A 6,788-nucleotide genomic window follows, 5' to 3' on the forward strand; every position below is an offset into this window, starting at 1 on the left:
ATTAATCAGTGGTATGAATCCCCATGACTGAAAACAATGAAACCATTTTTAAAAATTTTTTTATTATTTTTTAAAAAATATTTATATTTATTTGGTTGCACCGGGCCTTAGTTGCAGCTCCTGGGCTCTTTAGTTGTGGCATGCATGGGATCTAGTTACCTAACTAGGGATCAAACCCGGGCCTCCTGCATTGGGAGCACAGAGTCTTAACTACTGTGCCACCAGGGAAGTCCCTGAAACCACTTAAAAATCATATTTTATTAACTTATTTTTAAAAATTCTTTTTATACAGCATGTTCTTATTAGTTATCTATTTTATACATATTAGTGTGTATATGTCAATCCCAATCTCCCAGTTCATCCCACCACCACCACCACCCTCCCCACTTTCCCCCTGTGGTATCCATATGTTTGTTCTCTACATCTGTCTCTTTTTTTTTTAATAGTTTTTTAAAAAATTAAATTGTTTAATTTATTCATTTCTGGCTGCACTGGGTCTTCGTTGCTGTGCAAGGGCTTTCTCTAGTTGCAGTGAGCGGGGGCTACTCTTCCTTGCGGTGCGCGGGCTTCTCATTGCGGTGGCTTCTGCTGTTGCGGAGCACGGGCTCTAGGCACGCGGGCTTCAGTAGCTGTGGCTCACCGGCTCTAGAGCACAGGCTCTGTAGAAGTGGCGCTCGGGCTTAGTTGCTCCGCGGCATGTGGGATCTTCCCCGACCAGGGCTCGAATCCGTGTCCCCTGCATTGGCAGGCGGATTCCCAACCACTGCGCCACCAGGGAAGCCCTGTGTCTTTACTACTGCCTTGCAAACCGGTTCATCTGTACCATTTTTCTAGATTCCACATATATGCATTAATATATGTTTTTCTCTAAAAATCGTATTGTAAAAAGAATAAAACACAATCCCAGATCGTGGCTTGCATTGTTATATGGCTTTTTAGTCTCCTTTATTCCTCAAACTTATCTTTCATGACATTGGCATTTTTGAAGCAAACAGATCAGTTACTTATAGAATGCCTCTCCACTGGGGGTGATCTCCTTTCTCCCATGATTAGAGTCAAGTTACACATTTTCTGTTGACTGTCACAAAAGTGATATTGTCCTTAGTGTTTCATATCAGGAAGCACGTGATGTTCATCAGTCCCATTACTGTGATGTTAACTTTTTTTTTTTTTTTGCGGTACGCGGGCCTCTCACTGTTGCGGCCTCTCCCGTTGCGGAGCACAGGCTCCGGACGCGCAGGCTCAGCGGCTATGGCTCATGGGCCTAGCCGCTCTGCGGCATGTGGGATCCTCCCGGACCGGGGCACGAACCCGTGTTCCCCGCATCGGCAGGCGGACTCTCAACCACTGCGCCACCAGGGAAGCCCCTGTGATGTTAACTTTGATTACTTGGTTTAAGGGGTGTCACAGATTTCTCCAGTGTACAATTACAGCTGACCCTTGAACAACGTGAATTTGAATTGTACAGGTACACTTATACATGGATAATTTTCAGTAATAAATACTACAGCACTACATGGTCCTGGTTGGTTGAATCCGAGGATACAGAGGAAGCACAGATACAGAGGGTCAGCTGTAAATTATACACAGATTAACCCCCATGTTGTTCAAGGGTCAACTGTACAAATTTTTCCCTTTGTAATTAGGTGTTTTCTGGGGAGAGACTTTCATACTACGTTCTTTTCATTATTCCTCACACTTTTACCCTAGTTTTGGCACCCAAAGAGCCTTGCTTGTCTTAGTTAATACTATCGTGGTTCCCAAACGGTAATTTACAGCTTCATTTTTCACATTTAGATATTTAATCCATCTGTAATTCATGGTAATGTAGTATGAGGCAAGGGTCTAAATTTATTTTCTTCCAAATAGTCAATTGTACCATCTTGATTTGTCCTTTTTCTACCAAAATGAAATGTCTTTATAAATTCTCGTATGTACTTGGATCTATTCTGGATTCTATTCCTCTGTTTATTCATTCCTACGTACATTCTTCTATGTGGTCCTTGGAATAATTTCATCCACTCCTCCCAAACTGCCCATCTTGTAGGGGCTATTGTAAGCAATTAACAAAACCTTCGCCCTTTTGTATGTTTATACATATATATATTTTGGGTAAGGACTGGAATGTTTATACTAGTACTACTAGGTCTTCCCATTCAGTAATGTATAAATGGATTCAGGATCCATGTATACAAGACAACAAATGTTTTTAGTTTTCCTTATTTCTTCTTGAGTTTTGCACCTACTAAATTTATATTAACAAGTGTAAACCCTAAATAATTCTGAGAAACCAGATCACACAAACCATAATTTAAAATTTAAAATTGTATTACAAGTTCAATTAGATATGTGTATGCCTTCACAAATAATTTTTAATGTAACAGTACTTGAAAATAAAACTAATGTCCCTTTTTACATTTCAAAAAACATTTGCCATTGTGATGTCTCTGCTGCACTTGATTTTGTAAATATCAAATAGAATGCTTCACTTATCTGATACCAGGGATCCCAGTGTTTCAGGTAAATGAATTTTCGAGGTGACTTAAACTCCATTACTTTTATAATTTTTTTTCCTTTTTTTTGGCTGCGCCGTGCAGCTTGCAGGATTTAGTTCCCTAACCAGGGGTTGAACCTGGGCCCCTGCAGTGAAAGCACTGAGTCCTAACTACTGGACTGCCAGGGAATTCCATAATTATTAAATTGCCTTTTCTCTTCCTTTATTAAACTGATTTATATTAAATGTGATTCTTAATCCCTTTTTAGGGTCATCGTCATTGAATATAGTTTCAGCCTAGACCCCTTCTGTCATACCCCTTTTATACTTCAGCTTTTCAGTTTAATTTGATGGTAATTTTGGACTGGGAATTTCATAAGTTAATAGGCCTCACCAATTATTTCCCTATGTTAATTCACTCATTTATACATACATACATTTATTGGACACTTACTCCATCAGGACTTATAGGTACTATAACTATTACCTCATTGGTTGCCTAATCATTTTTGCTATTTTCAAATTGCAGGATACACCAGAGAGAAACAGTACCAAGCTAGATATGTGTGGATCTTTTAGGCTTTGGGGGTTTTTGCTATGTCCCTTTTTTTTGCGTGGTAAACTATACATAAAAGTTACCATTTGTAAGTGCACAGATTTGTGGCATGAATACATTCGTTGTTGTATAACCATCACCACCATCCGTCTCCAACTTTTTCATCTTCTCCAACTGAAACTCTATTCAAATTAAACTTTCTATTCTCCCTTTTATTTGTCCTTTTAATTTTTCAAAATTAAAGTGATCAGAGCCACATTCTGTGTTCTAAAACTGTCATGCTTCAGTTACTCATGTGTCCATGTTCACCTCTGAGGGGAAAGTAGGATAGTCTATTTAGGCCCTCTCTTTGAAGAGTCAATTTTTCCAAGTTTGTCAATTTTATCCCCAACTCATCGTTAAAGTATGTTGCCAGTTACACCCCCTGTATCAAGGAAGTATCCTCTCAAATTTACAAAGAAGCAATATGTGTAGTAGTCTGAAAATTACGCCATGAAAATGTATGCCTGGATTAAATTATCATCAGAGAGATACAGTAGTCCCTCCTTTCACACTTTCTGTAGTTTCAATTACCTGAGGTCAACCATGATGCAAAAATACTAAAAATTCCAGAAACAAACAATTCTTAAGTTTTAAATTGTACGCCATTGTGAGTAGTGTGATGAACTCTCGCACCATCCTGCTCAGAATCTCCAACCATCAACGTCATCATAGATCCAAGATCCAGCATCACCTGAAGCAGATGATCTTGCTTCTGACCTATCATCAGATCAACAGTAGCCTAACAATGTCTGTCATTCACCTCAATCTCGTCACATAGGCATTTTTATCATCTCGTATTATCACAAGTGTAATTACAGTATAGTATTTGGAGAACACATTCATGTAACTTTATATTGTTTTGTTTTGTTTGGCCACGCTGCACTGCTTGTGGGATCTTAGTCCCCAACCAGGGATTGAACCCGGGCGCTCAGCAGTGAAAGCACGGAGTCCTAAACACTGGACTGCCATGGAATTTCTTACAGCATATTGTTTTTTGCTTTTGTTTTCGCTTTTTTGGCCGCGTTGGGTCTTAGCTGCAGCACGTGGGATCTTTTATTGTGGCGTGCGGGCTTCTCTCTAGTTGTGGCGTGTGGGTTTTCTCTCTCTAGTTGAGGCACGTGGGCTCAGTAGTTGTGGCACGTGGGATCTTAGTTCCCTGACCGGGGATCAAACCCACGTCGCCTGTATTGGAAGGATTCTTTACCACTGGACCACCAAGGAAGTCCCAGTATATTCTTTTAACTGTTCTACTTTATTATTGTTAATCTCTTACTGTGCCTAATTTGTAAGTTAAACTTTATCATAGGTATGTACACAAAGAAAAAAAAATGTGTAGTACAGGGTTTGGTACTACCCGTGGTTTCAGGCATCCACTGGGGGTCTTAGAATGCATACCCCCAGGATAAATGGGGAACCGTACATACCTAGATTGCACTTCATAGAGTCCTGTGAGGACTCACAGCTTTCTTTTTAAGCTTGTGAACATCGTGCTGATGTTTCCTGACTGGGTAGCCTTTTTAGGGTCACTTGCAAGCACGTGTAGGGCAGAATTAGTGAAATCACTTTAAGTATACAGGATTCCATAGTATGCATATTTTGTACCACTATTATGTTGTCCTCGCCATTATTTTTTATTTAGTTTTTTGGCTGCATTGGGTCTTCATTGCTGCGCACGGGCTTTCTCTAGTTGCGGGGAGTGGGGGTTACTCTTCGTTGCAGTGCGTGGGCTTCTCATTGCGGTGGGATCTCTTGTTGCAGAGCATGGGGTCTAGGCATACGGGCTTCAGTAGTTGCAGCATGCAGGCTCAATAGTTGCAGCACATGGGCTCTAGGCCACACGGGCTTAGTTGCTCCACAGCATGTGGGATCCTCCCAGACCAGGGCTCAAACTGTGTCCCCTGCACCAGCAGGCAGATTCTTAACCACTGTGCCACAAGGGAAGTCTCACCATATTGTTTTTGAAAATTGTTACCTTAATTTCATTTTGAAATAATTTTGTGGTGTAAATAATTCCAGAGTATAGAAGCTTATTTTCCTTCAGTAATATCTCAATATCTTTTGTTTCAAGAGAAGACCTCCCTTTCACATACTCTTGGTGGGAGTATAAACTGGCAAAGCCTGTTATTCCATTTACTTGTGTATTTGCTTTCTTGGAAGTTACTTAAACCTTTCTCATTTCCTATATTCATTACTCCTCAGTGGTATCTCTCTCATCTTACCTTTTAATGTGTCTTTTGTATCATAAAAAAATGCACTGATTTTAATCATTGAATCCACTTAATTTCAAATTCAGTTTAGTGGGAAGAAGAAAATCCATACACTCAAAACATTAAATATGACATTGGGGTAGACCTATTTAGAACAAATAAACCTTCAACTTACATTATAAATAATAGTCTCTTAATTGCCATAATGAAGCAATATACATGTGTGCCTCACAGTTCTCAAGGTGCTATTAAATTCAAATGTTCTAAGCAGTAATATCCTAAAAAAAAGCAGCCGAGGAAAGACAACTATTCTTCTTGAATCCGTGGGCAATGTCTGTATGTTACGTGCTTTTACCTTAAGAGATGTATGCACAATGTCTGTGAACTTATATTGTTTTATACATGCACTTTACCTAGGAAGACAGTTTGCAAGTATTTTTCAAATTTTTTATCTTTTTTAAAGAGTCAGGAACATGCCTGCCTCTTTTTTTTTCTTACTATTTGTTAGTTATTTAGTTGTGTCAGGTCTTAGTTGTGGCATGTGGGCTCCTTAGTTGTGGCATGCAAACTTTTTAGTTGCAGCACACATGTGGGATCTAGTTCCCAGACCAGGGATTGAACCCGGGCCCCTGCATTGGGAGTGCGGAGTCTTAACCACTGCACCACTAGGTAAGTCTCCATTTTTTCAGATCTTTAAGGGCTCCATGACCCAAGTAAGATTAAGCAGGAACCACTGTTGTAAGGAGTTAACAACAAAAGAACCACCACTACCATCCCCCTCCCAAAGTTATTTCTACCTTTCAGTGAGTTAAAAACACTATCGTAGATTTTTACTTTAATACTGTAGGGGACTTCCTTCGTGGTGCAGTGGTTAAGAATCCACCTGCCAATGCAGCAGATACAGGTTCAATCCCTGATCTGGGAAGATCCCACATGCCATGGAGCAACTAAGCCTGTGAGCCACAACTACTGAGCCTGCGCTCTAGAGCTCACGAGCCACAACTACTGAATCCCATGCCCCTAGAGCCTGTGCCCCGGAACGAGAAGCTACCGCAATGAGAAGCCTGTGCACCACAACGAAGAGTATATGTATAGCTGATTCACTTTGTTATAAAGCAGAAACTAACACACCATTTTAAAGCAATTATACTCCAATAAAGATGTTAAAAAAAAAAAAAGAGTAGCCCCTGTTCGCTGCAACTAGAGAGAGCTTGAACGCAGTAATGAAGACCCAATGCAGCCAAAATTAAAAGAAAAATACCGTAGGAACTCTCCTACACTGTTGGTAGGAATGTAAACTGGTACAGCCACTATGACGAAGAGTTCCTTAAAAAACTAAATATAAAGTTACCATATATGATACTGCAATACTACTCCTGGGCATATATCCAGAGAAAACCATAATTCGAAAAGATACATGCACCCCAAAGTTCACTGCAGCACTATTTACAGTAGCCAAGACATGGAAACAACCTAAATGTCCATCGAC

Source organism: Globicephala melas, chromosome 9, assembly GCF_963455315.2.
Source record: "Globicephala melas chromosome 9, mGloMel1.2, whole genome shotgun sequence".
NCBI lineage: Eukaryota > Metazoa > Chordata > Mammalia > Artiodactyla > Delphinidae > Globicephala > Globicephala melas.